The sequence below is a fragment of the Amblyomma americanum genome, chromosome 1 (assembly GCF_052857255.1).
Source record: "Amblyomma americanum isolate KBUSLIRL-KWMA chromosome 1, ASM5285725v1, whole genome shotgun sequence".
In the NCBI taxonomy this organism is placed as follows: Eukaryota; Metazoa; Arthropoda; class Arachnida; order Ixodida; family Ixodidae; genus Amblyomma; species Amblyomma americanum.
This window is the reverse complement of record NC_135497.1, coordinates 140,344,557-140,361,335: the sequence shown is the minus strand read 5'-3', so window position 1 is coordinate 140,361,335 and position 16,779 is coordinate 140,344,557. Positions and strand designations below refer to the sequence as shown.

The following is a 16,779-nucleotide window of genomic DNA, read 5'->3' as shown; positions in this document are numbered from 1 at the left end:
GTCACTCTATATCGATGTGGGGTTGCTTCCACAGCCCACTAAAAAATGTCCCCCTTTATTCTGACTTCATTTAACACATATCGACGTATAAATTGTTCTTGCGCTTTGGATTAACTTTCTGATTCAGTGAAGATTTCAGGTATACTGTCATCTAGCTGTCGTCATCTTTGGTATATTCCCATAATTATCTTAAATCTGTGTCAAGGTTCGTACAATCGTTTGTTTGTTATATCGTGTTAAAATGTTTTTACCTTTGTTTGTCAGAAAACGGTTGGCTTATCCCTTAGCCAACAGCATTCTGTACACTGTACACTGTTCGTATATCCTACACCAGCGTGCCAATCGGTTACTCAAATGTTTGTTAAAAGTGTTACGAACGACGTATGTACCCAATGAGATGTGAACCTCATCCAGATATTAGGAATGGCAAATTTTTTATCTCTTTTTGTTAACACAGTTGTATTTAGATATTTCTGGAACGATACACGAAACTCCCAGTGTACGTAGTCGACCTCTGCGTCCGTGATACAGCAGCCCTTTTTGTTTCCCGCACACGTGCATAATTTAGAGAATAGATTCGGCCTTGCTATGGTCCAGAGACGTTTAATGATCTCCCATGGGAAATTACTCCCTGTCAATCGGCATGTGTCATTGAAAAATATCTACAGGATGTATACCGGATGTCTCAGCGACACTTCAAAAATTCCTAAAAATACATGGTGTTTGGAACAGACAGAAAATTTTTCCCACAACAAACTCACAGGCGCGAAAGATGTAAGTCTGTTAAAATTATACGAATCACCCATCTAATTGCTAATAAATTTTTTAATCAACGCTGTCCGGCGGTTAATGCCAATGGAGAGTTCGCTGCCACGGACAAGTATATAGATACCTTACCAGTTTTTACAGCGATAGAGCTGTTAGGCGCCCGTCCCTGGCTTACTCATCGCCGTCGGCGTAACCGGTAGGTGCTAGCGCACCCGCCGGTTGCTCCGGTCAACCTGGGTCGCATAACCCTACGGGTGGCTCTGTCTGGAACAGCCGCCTGCCAAAACTAAATGCCTACGCAGCTATCGCTGAATCTCGCGTTACATAGCCGTAACCGTCCTGCGAGTTTTTAAATGAAGAAGCCGATCGCTAAAGCGCGCCAGCTAGAGAAAATCCGGCGCTTTTTTTTTTCCGCACAAAACCGCAGCTGAGCGCTTGAGGTGAGCAGGGCACCCGCTAAAAAGGCAACGTCCGCTGGTGACGTTTTGCAGCGTTGAATTCGTCGAATTCCCTTGTCCGAGCTATTTTATGGCGCCATCTTTTGCTTTGGCACTGAGTGCAAGGGAGCGGAGACATCGACTATTGCGTAGTCTTTTTTATTTTAGTTCGAAGAAGCAAAAGGAAATGCGTGCCGTGGTACAACAAAATGCCAGTGCAGCCTTCTGCGCACTTCGTGCGCTCCGTTTCCAGATTTCAACACGCTCCAGTGTTTTACAGAATGACATTTTCTTCGTTTGGAAAACTGATATGGCGTCGTTTTGCCTGTTGACTACGAACTCGCCGATGGCACTAACCGCCAGTCTGCGTTGTTTAAAAAAAAAACAGCGAATCATCTTAGTTAATGAGCTAGCAAATTAGCGTCATTTTCTAATTAACTTAAGTCCACGTGGCTGACAGTATGTTTCTGCAAATTTTGCTTCTATCTCAACCAACCTAATTCTAAAGGGACACTGAGAAGCTGGCCTGTATAGTTATAAGGATACCACGGTCTAATCACAAAGAGATTACTCTATCCGAAAACGGCACTTATATATAAGCTAGCGAAAACCAAAAAAGGAAATACAGCCGCCATCACCTATATTAGAGTGCCTGCCGGCCCGAGTTTCATAAATGTTGAGTCCCTTTCAGCAGCAAATTTATAATCACGTGAGAAATTGTAGAAACCGTGGAAATAGCGCGAGTTGGCGATCAGTTGGTACGCGTTAAAGAAATGCGTTATCTTTCATCGGGGTCAGGAGGCGCGATAAAAAGAAGCGGAAAAAAAAGGAAAAGAGATCCCTTCACTGGTAGAAGCACTGTACAACTTCCTCGAGTAAATAAAATCAATTGGAAGTAAGCGTGCTACGTGTCCGTCTTTCTGTGTCTTCGTATTTTGAGCGCTATTACAGTCGTATATTCGAAGGGCCAATTCCGCAAGTAAAATCCACGCGTGGACACCGATTGTCTGCCATGTATCCCAGAGGCCACGCCACACCACCATTCACTGCAATACGATGGCAACGCGTTCCTTTACACTGTAAAAAAAAATGCTCCGCAGTACAGAGAAACCCGCTGGTAATGCGTTGCCGGAGGGTTTTCCGCAACATGAGGTACGGACTAAATGTCAGAAACAGAGACTCCGTATGACGACTGTCACATTCTTGGTAACGGAAAGTTACGCCATGCTATGCACGAGACCGAAATCGTTTCTTCACAACGAATGCTTATGTTTTGTTCTTATTGAAGTTTCCGCAATGTGTATGCATACGTCCTCTGTTCACTGGGAAGTCATTTCATCTAGAGCGGAAATTATCTGTATTGTAATTATGTACTTTCTGTAGTACATGAACATGCGTCTTCGTATAGCTTCTGCCCGCAATGTTCACTGCAGATATAGCCGTCCAGGTGCCGAAGAAATAAGTATTATGTACAAGGCTTTCCTTTACGCATATTATGTAGTGCATACGTACAAAGAATGCAGCTTAGAATGAAAGAGTGGTAAGTGTTTGGGTGAGTACAAGTACATACGTTTTATTTTCATGGCAAACTACACACATTGTACACCTGCTCATTGCTGTCGGATCCATCTGAAAAGCATAAAAAAAAATCATTTAGTGGTCACACAACACCAAATATAAATTTCACAAATACATTTCAACCATCCGCTATTGAACAATCGGCTTTCGTAGAAGCTTTCAAAAGCCATTCACCGAGAACCAACCCATTATAATTTATTGCCCAAAATTCATTTCTCATAACAGTAAACAGTAAAAACCACAGGTCCAGAAAGAAGCAGTCAAAATGCGCTTTCCCGGGTGGCACTGTGCGCATGAAAGTCTTTACAGTTGCTTATTATTTTGTGCAAATAGAAAGTAGCTCAGGATGGGGGCCAGATGCAATTCAATGCAGGTGCCTTTCTGTACATAGTACTAAATGCACAACTTAGCGAGCAAGGAACATTGGTAACATATGAAAAAGGTGGGAGACGCTTGCCGAATTTATCGTCCATCCAATTTGTTATAGGCAAGACAAGACGAAGCGAAAGTCCCGCACTCAGTTTATATCCAGTTCCCGGGCATGCCCGTTGCGGCAGATTATGACGCTTTTTATTATGACACAAACTTAGAATACGGCCCCAGGAAGCACACTTCCCCAAAACCGCATGTTTTCACTCATAGCTTCCATTATCTCAGCATGTGCAAGAAAATGTACTAATATCTGATGTCAGTGAAAATGCAGTCACACGTACCGGAAGCAGCTCACTAAGGCCAATATCTCTGCAGTGTGCCTCACAAGGAACGGATGCTCAAGTTTCAAAAAAGGGCTCTTGGCAGAAATTTAACCAAAGGCCGTTGCCATGTGAACCTTTTCAAAATGATGACCCAGAAAGACGAAGTGTCCTTATGTGTCTGATGCAATAGAAGGATGAAGGCATGAGTCTTTCTGCTTTTTGTACAGCTGTGATAAGTTTTTTACTGGTACTGCTTGATGCAGCTTCAGTCTCCTTCTTGACATTTTGTGAAATAATTATATATCTGCGAAAGATCTCGCTAGCAAACATTTTGGCACTAATGGAGAAGCAAAAAGACCCATGTCCTAGGCCTTTTTTTGTGACACTAAAGGAAGGCTTGCCTTTTAGAGTCATTGATTACGAAGAGGTCCATGTGGCAACAAACTTTGAGAGAATTCCTTCAAGGGCTCTTTGTTCTCATGAGGTGCCCTGTAGATATATCACAACACCTCAGTGAGCTTTTACCAGCCCTGCGAGTTCACTGTCACTTGACATCAAGGGTATGTACTTTTCCTCGCCACATGCAGCAATGATGTATATGTCAAGAGAAAGCATAAAAGATTTCTAAGTGCAATTCCAGATTGCTTGCGGAGGAAAGCACAAGAGTGGCCATGCTCAGCTGTTACCTTTGCTTCTTGCTCGAGTTCTACTGTGAGTACTATGTAATGGCAGGTGTCTGCATCAACTCATATTTAACACCCGTCCTGTGCGACCTCCATCTTGCACTACATGACAGGCAACTTTATAACACCCTTCATGCAAAGAGTGTCATCAGGGTCGGTGTGTTCTGTCAGTTTCCTGGTCCTGTGGTTTGTGCTGTGTTTTCTACTCTTAAATTATTTACTGCCTTCATTCTCCACTCCATGAAGCCTGAATGTGCTACACTGGGCTGCTCCACGCGTCGTGGAGCAGCCCAGTGGCCCATTTTTTTTTCATACGTCGGAGGCACTCAGCTCGAAAGCCATGCTTACTATATTCAGCAGACAAGGGTACATGTGAGAACACATCATTAATAACTAATTCTCACAGTGGTATCTGGTGCAAGAATATCTAAATACTACTCAATTTTTGCTTAAGTTTTCAGATACACTCTTAGATTAAAAACATAATTTGGCTAGATTAGCAGAAGCACAGCACCAAGGTACTCACCAGTTACCTGAAGCACTGTACACAAGTTCTCGTGCCATCATGAATACAGCACACTGTCCACGTCTTCATAATGCCATGTCACTCCAGCACTTCGTAGCAAAACTTTCCTTAAAAAAAAAGTTTTTGTTTATGTTAGACTGGTCATATTTAATTTTACTATATACTATGTACTTCTCATTGTACTGCCCCAGACTAAAAAATACCAATGAACACGCTTTGAATTATGTCATATGTGATCCCCAAATATATGTGATCACCATTATGTGATCACCAATTTGTTCTTAGAAATTCTGATTGAAATAAATCTGACAAAATATTATTCAGAAAATGTGGCACAAGGAAGAAGGACGCTAGCTAGATAACCTGGACGAATGTTTTCAGTTGCATGCAGCCACCCGGCACCATTGCACACAAAATGTACAATAACGTGGGTTTTACCTTTCCGAATAGAATTTAATGCTGGCAAACATTTAAGTAAAAAAATTTCAACCTTCCATTCCGCATAAAGGAAAGAAAAATTCCTCTCGTTTTTTCACAAGCCTCTGCAAGTACACAATTCAGTGAATCTACTCTACAAGTACTTGAATCTATCAGCACGAGACAGGGACGAGAAAAGAAACAAAACAAGCACTGACTCGCAACTGAAGTTTATTGAAGTGAACAGAGAGTATACAGAAAAGCCACATGCCACACAACTACACAATTACACATAAGCTACATCACAACATAAGTAAAAAGATTGCCCTTAACATTCCTCTCATCTAGACAGTCCAACCCGCTGCATGTTAACGCTATGGGCAGCACACTCACACATTCGTCACCGAGTCATAAGATGTGTCTAGCCTCGATAATTTTCTGGTTAATCTGCTGTGAACGTAGTGCCAAAATGCGTGTTGCCGAAAGGAATGGCTAGCAGCCTTCACATCTCTTGTAATATGCAGATAAGTTACAACCCCTACCAATATCCAAATACCTCTCATGCTCCTGTAGTCTTACATTGATACACATTCCAGTTTCACCAACATAAACCCAACCACATGATAATGGTATGCAATGCATGCAATGGTTGCAAGGCACATATATGTTGCCACGTTTCACTCGACACATGTGCTTTTCCCTAACGAAATTCACAAAATTAACAATTTTACAGATTGTAGACAACTTATTAGGGGCCGAACACGCCATTTTTACGTCATACCTTTTGGCCACAGTTTTCAAATTTTGCAACAATCTATGTATGTACAGTAACACAGTCAGTCTTTTGGCATCTCACTGGCTGGCCCCAGCCTGATCATGCCAGTCCCTGCGAAGGGGTTTCAGCTTTTAACATGCTAAAGGGAAGAATGGCACAGCATCAAGTAACGAGGAAAGCAGGACAGCACACCCACGCACAAGTGCCAACCCTGGAGCAGGTACAAAATCCAAGAGTGCATGCTTGACATTCAGCGTTGACAGTCAAGGAAACGAGGAAACACGGATTTGAACGCTAAAGATTGAACGAGCCCGATCCTTGGCTGCCAACGCTGAATGTCAAGTACACGCTCTTAGATTCTGCATCCGCTCCAAGGATGGCACTTGTGCGTGGGTGTGCTCTCCTGTTGTCCTCGTTACTTGATGCTGCGCCATTCTTATCTTTAGCATGTCAGACCAACTTGCCCAATCTTATATGCTCAGCTTTAACAATTTATCGCACGCTTCTGCAATAGCATGGTTGGGAAATCATGCTTTCATTAGCCTTAAAATCTTCTCTTGGAAACCAGTTGTCACGCTGTAAAAGCATGGCTTCACCAATACCGAGCCTAGACTTGACGACGCAATGCTATCTTTCACTAGCTTAGAATCGTTTGATCAACAGTCAAGTAGCTGCTTAACACTCCTGGGTGAATATCGCTAGCACACATGGCGTGTGCAGAACATCAAGGTAAGGTTCAGAAACCACAGCTCTTTTTGTTGGGACATTTTCTCCAAGGTAAACTTAAGACAAAGGCCTTGCTCCTTAAACAAGTTCACAATATCTACAGGTCCCACACTATCACAACCTTTGTAAAAGACCAGAAAATCATAGACGTAGCGAAAGATTTCCCCCAGCCCATGCAATTTCTTGGCAATCATTCCTTCCACCCTGCTTAAGAGAATATTGCTTAGCACAGGGGCAGCCTTCGAATCGATACATTTAGCAGACTTTTGAACATATGCCGCACTGCCATACTCCACAAACATGCTCTTCACTTCAAATAAAAGGAGGCAAGTGCCAAAAAAGACTTATGTTACACACTGGTTCCTAAACACGAGCTCATCGTTGTGCTCCGATATACACATTCATAAGCTTTTCACAAGATCTTCATACGGGATAGAATAAAATAGTTCTGCATCGACACTAATCACATGACAATCCACTGGATTGTCATTCTTAAGATACTCAACCACACTGCGAATTGAGTACAAGAAATGGATCTTCAAGATGCGAAGTAGACAGATGCTTTTGCAAATAACCAGAGATAATTTTGCATGAATCATTTAATGAAAATTATCTGAAGAGCATGTTATTGAATAGCATTTATTTGAAGAGCATGTTTGTAGAGTAGCGCAGTGCGGTATGTGTTCTAAAGTCTCGAATATGTAGTGGTTCAAAGGTTGACCTTGTGCTAAGCAATATTTTTTTGAGTAGGGTGGATAGAATAATTGTCCAGAATGTGCATGGGCTGGGGGAAAAATCTTTTGCTATGTCGATGATTTTCTGGTCTTTTATAAAGGTTGTGATAGTTCGGGACCTGTACATCTTCTCAAGTTGTTTAAGGAGCAAGGCCTTTATCTCAGGTTTACCTTGGAGCAAATGTCCCAAGAAAAAGAGCTGTGGTTTCTGGACCTTACCTTGATGTTCAGAACACTTCATGTGTGCTGGGGAGTGTTAAGCTGCTACCTGGCTACATGTCGACCATTCCAAGCTAGTGAAAGATAGCATTGCACTTTCTAACGCGGGCTCAGAATTGATGAAATTATGCTTTCACAGCATGATGACTAGTTTCCAAGAGCAGATTTTAAAGTTAACGAACGCAGGATTTCCAAACCTTGTTACTGCAAGAGCATATGATAAATTGTTAAAGAAGCTGAGACAGTTTTGCGGTGACCAGCACAATCAGGCTGGGGCCAGCCAGCGAGATGCCAAAAGACCAGTTGTGTTACCGTATGTACATAAATTGTCGCACAATTTGAAAAATGTGGCCAGAAGGTATGATGTAAAAGTGGCTTTCTCGGCCCCTAATACGTTGTCTAAAGCATGTAAAATTTTAAGAATAATTCTGTGAATGTGGCTCGAGAAAAGTACACGTGTAGAGTGAAATGTATATGTACCTTGTAAAATGAATGTGGTATCAAATATTATTATCTTGTAGTCTGGTTTACGTAGGTGCAACTGGAAGGTGTATGAATGTAAGACTACAGGAACACAAGAGGGTAGGGGCTTGGCTAGGTGGTTGAGGTAACTCTGCTGTACACTGCACGGGATGTGAAGTCTGCTACCCTTTCCTTTTGGCAACACGCATTTTGGCAGTAAATTCAGAGAGATTAAATGAGAGATTATCGAGGCTAGACACATCTTATGACTCCGTGAAGAATGTGTGTTTTGTCTATTGTGTTAACACACAATGAGTTGGACTACCTCGATCAGGGAAATGTTGAGGGCGATTTTTGACTCATGTTGTCCTGCATGCTTACCTGTAACTACATGGTTTACGGTATTGCTTGGCTTTTTATATATTCCCTGTTCACGCCAATAAACTTTAGTCGCGAGTCAGCACCTGTCTTGTCTCCTTTCTCATCCCTGTCTTTCGCGCTGGTGGATTCACCGCAATGGCTCACCTCTGCAGAAATCCAAGGCATGACATTTTCCTCTTCACACTCGTGGTTCAGCGCATAATATGGCAAAGGCTTTTCAATTCCAAGGAAAGTTCATGGCTCCATTGAACACTGCCTCCTGCTTACAAGACACAGAGCAGCAATCATTGTAGATTCAACCTGTGACACAAAGAGCAAAGTTTTAGTTTGAGTGGACTAAACTAGGAAAGCAGCACAATATATCTATAGCCAAATAACTGAACTGAAAGAAATAGAGGGTAGTGTAATAGTGAACATACTGATATATTGCAAGTGAGATATATGCATAATATATTGCAATATCCAACACTGCTACCATTGCCTTAGCCAACTACTTCATAAATAACAATAAATGCAATATCACAAAAATACTGATAACGTACTATTAGTGTTAATAGTAGCAGTGCAGGTTCCATGAACTAAAAAGGGCCCAGTGCTGACTGTCGTTCCCACAGCAGCCCTGTGACCAATGGCCGGTGTAAAGGAAAGAGGAGGAATGACTGAAAAGAGAAAGAGCCAGGGGGAAGGAAAATAGGTATAGAAGGGCTTAGGATATCATAGGCAAATAAGGTTGTTTAGACAGTGAGCACAAAATAAACATTACCACACAAGTAAAGACATACAAAACCAAACATATATATCATTGTGCAGAGTGGCAAACTTGATGCCATTTAGCCCAAAATATGTTTTCAATAAAGTGATTATAATTATTAATAGAACAACTGACCGAGTGAAACCATAACAGGGATGAACAAGGAAGTTGTTAATATTCTGGCAGAAATTAAAAGAAGAAAATGGATCTGGCCAGGGCATACAATGCAGAGAATGAATCACCAATGGTATCTTAGGGCAACAGAATGAATTTGATGAATTTTAATGGCACAAGGGCATCTGTGGCCAAAGAGTGCCTTAGCACAAGTTAATTTCGTCTACTCAAGGTGAAATCAGAGACCCATTTCCCAAGCATTTCATTCCAGATAAGCTGAGCACCACGCCAGGAAACAGCTTGTGCATTGTATCGCAACAATTTCACCCTAAGGAAAATATAGCAGGAGATAGCTGATTATAAGCTCACTAGATAAGATTAGGTGACTTCTGATAGTGTGGCATGTAGCTGGTGCAAGACACAGATAATTAAACTGGAAAAGGCCATTGTCCTGAGGTGAATGTAAACTAAGCAATGAGGATAATGAAATTCGCTACACTAGAGCTGTTAAGAATCAGCTCAAGTTCCATGCTTCAAGATGATGCAAGTTTGCTCAGTGAAAAAAAATAAGTTCACCCAAGAATTGGTATCTTGGCGGTATCAAGCTGCAGGTGCAGATGAATTAATCCTGCCTCAGAGAAGAGCTACATAGAGCACAAAACATTTTCGGCCAGTCCTACACTGACAGCTGTTAATAACTATTTTAAAACTGTTTTTCATTGCACAAACAATAATACCGAGTTTGTGTTGGTCATGTGATTATGTTACTGAGGCTCTCCTAAAAATTCTAGCCAGAGCTAAAATACAAGCTGTCTCAACTAAGTTTTTATATCAACAATGAGAACATAAACTCATGCAGATTTTTCAAGTAGAAGTTTTATTCTTCATGACGTGCCCTACAAATTTTAAATTATACTTAAAAGTAATAGAGTAGAGTGCTTGTGCCAAAAATACTAAACCTCAACAACAAAGAGAACACAAGATAAAGGCAACAACATATTGCCCAAAATTTAAATGTTTGACAGAACAAATATGAAAAGAAAACCTCTCCACAACTGGAACAAAACAGCGTGATACCGAGCACACATTTGAAAATTGTTTCATCCAAATCCCCAGTCTGATGCTCCAGCACTCTTCAGCCAGCATGTCATGAAATGTACCATAGTTCTGGTATACAGCTGATCCGGCATTTTGATATGTGAACAGTAACCCTCAATGACCACCAGGCTGAATACTTTCAAGAGGCTGTTCTAGTAACAAGACTGCAGTGAAACACTTAGCAAGTTATGCTGGCGTAATAATGCAAACCGTTAATCTGAGAGTTCGCTACCACGCAACTCTGTAGTAACTCCTAAAGTGTTGCAATCGAATGAAAAAAAGGACTGCCTATTATATAAACAAAAGTCAAGAGGCTGCAATGCAAGGCCACGACAGAAGTGCTGCAATACAGCAATAGCGATACAATGTACACTTTAAGCAACACAATGAAACATTATCTTTTATCCTTAATTATCAGAATTTAAATATTTGTTTTCCTTGCTCTCTTGCAAAATTAAGTTTAGATCGTGAAAGCACTCAAAAAGACAAGGATACAGAAAGAGATTTCCACACAGTGCACTTACTTCCAGTGTCTTTTTGAGCACATCCACTATCTAAACATGGTAACCCAACTAGTATAAACACTGTCGTTATTCCAAAATTAAGCCTTTCACAAAGTGGGAGCCCCTTTCCCCATACAAGGTGCACCATAACTAATCCAACACTTTTTTCATGATATGTTTTCTCTGAGAATAAACACTGTTTGAAGATTTTGCAATAGTACTTGTCTTTTCAATTCTACGAATGTATCATGCAAGTGTTCAATGAAATGACCATCTGCCTATCTTGACCATTGCTCAAAATCAGGGTATAATGCACCATGAAGGGCAGGCTCTGCTTGATTTTTATGTTTTCCTAATGAAGCATGTACGTGCAACCCTTCTGCTGGCTTGTATGCAGCAGGTTTGTCTAGCTAGGCGAACTGTGGTTTTGCTATAAAGATGAAATGGTACTTTGGAAGTGAATGGTTTTCTAAAATGCATTTAACATACATACCGGGGCTTTAACAGCACCTGGTGTAAGCAACATCAGTGGGGGAACCGCAGGAGTGGCCTAGTGGTCCGAGCATCTGCCTCGCAAGCAGGAGGTGCGGAGTTCGATCCCCAGTGCCACCGGCTAACCAGCGGTGATACAATGGGTCGTTTCAATGGCCAGTTTAAAACTTGAAATAACCATGCTGCAATATATACAAAAAATGATTTGTGTGCTCTCTCTTACATGGCATAGTTAATCATATCATAGTGTTGGTAGTACACAAAATGCATGTGTGGAACATATACATGCACTGTTTTTGTTCACATCTTACCTGCTATGTGCTGTTATGGCAGGTTATGTGCTGGGAAAGCAACAGCTAGTGAGCAATGTGGTGTTGCAGCCTTTCTTCTGGTGGAATTTGAATCATGTGAGGTGCAGCTGAAAGAAATTGTTTCATACATAAGTATATTTCATGTAACACAACAAAAAGTGCATAGCCCCATCATGAGTTGTGGTTTAAACTAACAGCGAGTTTTTTACTACTCTATTTAACATATGATGCAAGTCAGTGATGCTGGAGGCACAAAACTAAATACTGTGAGGTAACAAGAGCTAATATGGACAATCATGCCTTTAGGAGATATTGTCAATATATATTTTCCTGAATGAACTAAAGTTATCCTTAGAAGCATTCAGAGGAAGATAATTTTGCTAAATGCCTTTTGCCAGAATAGGCCTTTTATGAACCAGTTGCAAATGAAAAGAATAACTTTAAGACCATGCTATGCATGCTCTAACGCCAAAGTAGTTGCATACAAGCAGTATACTATGCCCCTAGTTTTATGGTGGGCCTGTACTGCACAATTTTCATGCAAGGTAGTGGAAAGTATGTGCCGTGAAACAGACCTCTGCTTGCTGAAACTGGCAAATAAGTACTGGGTTTTTAAGGCAGGAAAGAAGTTACATAGTTCCTTCTGCTGGTTTTGAACTTCAGGTTAGTTATTCAAAAAATATCAATCCCTGAACTGCAATGATTGAAGTTTTTAGCAAATAACATTTCCATTGTAACAGTGGAAACGCTCTTTTATTTGAGGAACGACTTTTCAAAAGCCTGCGTTTCAAGGTGGCTGTCAAGTAGCCGTGATAAAGAGAAACCAGTCACGACACACAACCAAGCCCCCGTAGCACATTTTCAACTATACCCTCATGATATAGCTTTAAAGTAAGTGTTAAGCAATACAAATACAAATCCCTTGATTTCCTTCATGATTTATCACTGGTGTATACATACAAAGATAACCGTACAAGATGTGGAGTGCATGGTACAGAGAGAGTAGGCAGATGGTTTCTTGACACTCAAAAAGTGAACAAGGGAAGGAAAAATCTCAGGATGCTTGCCGTTTCGACAAGACAACTTGTTTTCGTCTGGGGTAAACATATACAGAGGAAACTTAGAATCAAGTACAGGTTTGTCCACTCTTAGTGCGAACACGCGAGCACATGGCTGTGCTCTTTGGGCCACTGTGTCTGACATTGCCACACATCGAAGTGTAACATGACACGAAGCACCACATCCAGGTGCATCTCCTCTTGCGCCATTTTGCAGCGATGAGTGGCTGCGCCGCACACAGTGGACCTCTAAAGAGTGCGGCCATGCGCTCACATGTTTGCACTAAATGTGGCCAGCTCTGTACATTCCGGAATTGGCATAATTATTTGAAAAGGCCTTGCACATGGTCAGAGGTTTCCCAACCCATAATTTCCCCCTCCTTTCCTGCATTCTTTAATTTATCATTATACTTTAACCTTACGCCCTGCACCTCCTGACATCACTTCTCGGAACCTTGGCCGCCATACTCCTCCCGCTCCCCCTTCTTTTTGCCTTTTCTCCGAACCTGCCCTCATTTTCTCTTTTTCCTTCAAATTATTTTGCCCCCCCCCCCCCCCCCCCCCTGGTATTTTATTCTGCCATGCTGCTTAATTCCTTTATCCTAGTTTTTCAGGAAAAGGCAGCCAGCCATACCAAGCCACCTGTTGCGGCTGGACATAAAGCCATTCAAGCCCACTATCCACACTCCATACCCCGAGATTCGTTTCTACTGAATTGGGCTTTTTTGTTTTCACAGTTTTGCAGGTCAACCGGTTAACCTTCTTTAGCAGCTATCATGCTTGGTCAAGGTTCACGCTCCCCATTGTAACGCCCTTCCCATATCGCACCCTCGTCCCACACAACAGGCCTTTCGCCTCGACGTGAAAACCTTATTTAAACCCCACCAATGATGAACACTTTGCCAGACAAAGACAAGTCCTCTTGTCGAAACGTCGGCAAGCACCTTGAGGCTTTTCCCTTCCTTATTCAGTTTGTGAGATACCAGGGACAGGTGTTCAAGCAGCCATACCACACTAATACCCCTGTCACACGGGCACCGCAAAGGCCTTTGAAAATCATATCCAAAGGCGTAAGGAGTGCAGCTACCCGGTACAAATGTTGCGCCTTTGTCGCTAAGGGCCTTGGAGGCGAAGGCGCTCAACCAAGACCTTCGGAGCCCGAAGACGCGGCATTCGAGAAGCTGTGATCGCAGTACCATCCAAAGTCAAAAAGTAAAAGCAATAAAAAAAATAGATAAGCTAATAATGTTTGAAAACATTTTTTTCAAATACGAAAGGTATGTCTGGCTTTGGTTTTTGTACGGGTGTTTATGTTTTATGTTCAAATTTCAAGACAGTGAAAGTGTTGCGGCAACACCGAGCGCCCATGGTGGCCAAGGCAATACACGTACAAAACCTGCTCCTGCTGATGAGAGTAGCTGTTGCGGTACTTTTAAGGAAGCAATCAGAATAAAAAAATTGTCAAAGCTCAACGAATGAACAGAATACACCACTTTAATTTTAGAACACTCACTTCAGCCACCTCGAGTATAGCAGCGGGTGCTAAGCCTGAACGACTTTCACCTTTGGGCTGCACCGTGTAGCTGCATCGCTGCTCCTTTAAGCTTTCGCTCCTTTGGTGAAAAATGGTGCCTTTGCTGGAAAGGCCTTCGAGGGATGCCATGTGACAGGGGTATAAAGCACATTTTTTACTGACACGAAAGACTCAGTGCCTTTAGTTCTGACAACATTCTGAATCATGCTTTGGTGGCTGAGCATATCAAAATACTGGACATGACAAAATCAGCTAATTAGTGAGGGCTATTATTTGCTATAGGTAAAATTATAACATTCTCCTAAAATAATGAAAAGAAACCACCAGCACTGACATCAATGTACAATTTGGCTGTAACATACTGACATGACAATATAGTTACACGTAAATTCCCTTTTCGCACTTCAAAACTGCATGCATTATTTCTAGAAAGTGCGAGAACAGAAGCTCATACATAGTGCCAAAGAAAAGAGTGCATAATAGTACCACTTATGAGGTGTTTATCGGCAACTGCAATGAGCAAGGCTATGTTAATGGCAATCCAGAGTTATTATGTGTCTTATGAGCGCATGCACTTGGGAGGTGATAGCAGCTGTGGACGCAGCTGTCCATCGCAGTTTTGAGTCTGTCGAGATAACACATGGGGTAAGGTATTCCCTGTTTTGCTGCCGAAGGCAAAACCGTCAGCGAGTGGAGTTGCCTTGCTATTCACTGTCAATATCTACTGCTCAAAGTAAAGGAAACTAGGGCATAAAACATACAGCATTTCATACTATGCTTTGGACAAATGCAGTGAGAATGAAACAGACTAGAGACTTGTCTTATGACGTTTGCACTCTTTACTTTGCACCAGAGGAAAATAAATTTATGTACAGTTGACCTACTGCTTGCCACAGTCCTAGAAGAAATGAATCCAGGTCTCAGAAATTCTACCGAGAGAATACTGATGCTGCATGTGCATTTCTCTGAACTGTTCTGAAATATGCAGAAGTTACCAAATTTTTTACTACCTGATTACATACTGTAATCTTTGCAAGGAATATGAGGTTAATGGACAGGGAAAAAATGTCAGGAATGGTACCTGTGGTACGGGGCACTTGGACAAACAAATGACCCACTGGGCGTCCCCAGGAGCTCTGCTACCAGGCACCCCTAGCAACAGTAGTCAATTTTCCAGATCCAAAGGAGCCATGCGAATGATTGCCGAAAAGTCAAGTTTAAGGACAGCAGATGCATGAACACAAAACAGTTTTCCAACTTTGTTTCAGTGTGATAAATGGTTTCAAATCTCTAGACTATATCTGGTAGTACACAAATTATCAGAACACCATCTCCCGCTCAGAATCATCTCAAAACACATTCGACACGCAGTACCAACATGGACAGTTCGTGCTTAATTGAATCCAAAAGTTTACGCTGATCGACCAATATTACTCTAAATAGAGACAGAAAGCGCATGCACGTTGTACTGATGTTATTGTGAACATAACATGCGACGAGACACAGGGTTACAATACAAACAAAAAACCGCTTTCAAAATTTGAGAACAAAAGGCTCACCTTCTCACAAGTTCGCCAAACCGGAGACGTTGCCGAGTGGCTGCCGCCAAAGTCACTCGCAATGCACAGAAACAATAAAAATGCAGTGCCGCTGACTTTCCTTGAGCAATTCCAGTCGATTGAACTTCCAACTGTTCGCACCGACTACCTCTGCAAGCATGTCTAAAAGTTAGCGGCCCGCAGCCACGCCATTTGCAATTTACGGAGCTACACGGGAAATTCATAGCGCCATTCGCGTATTCGCGCTCAAGCTCACGTCGCAAAGGCGCACAACGGCAAAAACATATAAGATGTATTTAATTTTACGGTAGCTTTTTTAGTTGACAACCTGAATCGTTTGATATATTGTTTTTTCTTTTCGTTGCATGAACGTTATTACCACCAGTGGCAGCGCAGCTTGGCCATGGCTAGCCATGGCGAAGTCGAAGCGCTAACCGAGCCCGCAGTCGGAAACATGTGCGCAGTTAGCGCAGCGTGGAGTTGAATGAACAGGCGCTATGGAATGGGTTTTTGTTCTTCCGTGTTCGCTGCGTGCGTCCTGCGCGTTGTGTGTCTTTAGTATGTGTGTGTGTATGTGTGTGGCCGGAACGCTGCATTGGAGTGTACATACAACAGCTCGCTGTCCCGTGCGGCATCGGTGCGTAGTAAAACGATCATGCAGAATGTGCGTTACAATGCCAGTGGCCCTGCACGAAAGAGGAGACTTGAAGACGACGGAAAAGCTGCTCTCCCTCGTGGGACTGCAAGAATCTGGCGAGTAACAATCGACGTGCGTTTCGGTGGATGATTCCGTTTACCACGCCAAAAAATTCAGCACTGGCCAACAGCAATGATGAACTGCTGCTGCATCATCACCTGTGTGATGTTTGTGACAAGCTTGTTGGATGTGAACGTGGCCATGAATGGTATTCGCCGAGCAGTGGCCCTTAGGGCGTGGCACCAGTGGATACCTGAAGAC

At 42.3% G+C, this 16,779-nt stretch overlaps 1 long non-coding RNA gene across 1 annotated transcript; it reads right to left on the bottom strand.

The window, feature by feature from the left end:
• Positions 1-11,670: 11,670 nt before the first annotated feature.
• Positions 11,671-16,024, bottom strand: LOC144136243 (uncharacterized). The gene is made up of 3 exons (XR_013315584.1): positions 15,822-16,024; positions 15,344-15,414; positions 11,671-11,777 (listed from the first exon to the last, which is right to left on the bottom strand). It is a non-coding gene; the product is annotated as an uncharacterized LOC144136243 (long non-coding RNA).
• Positions 16,025-16,779: the final 755 nt, after the last annotated feature.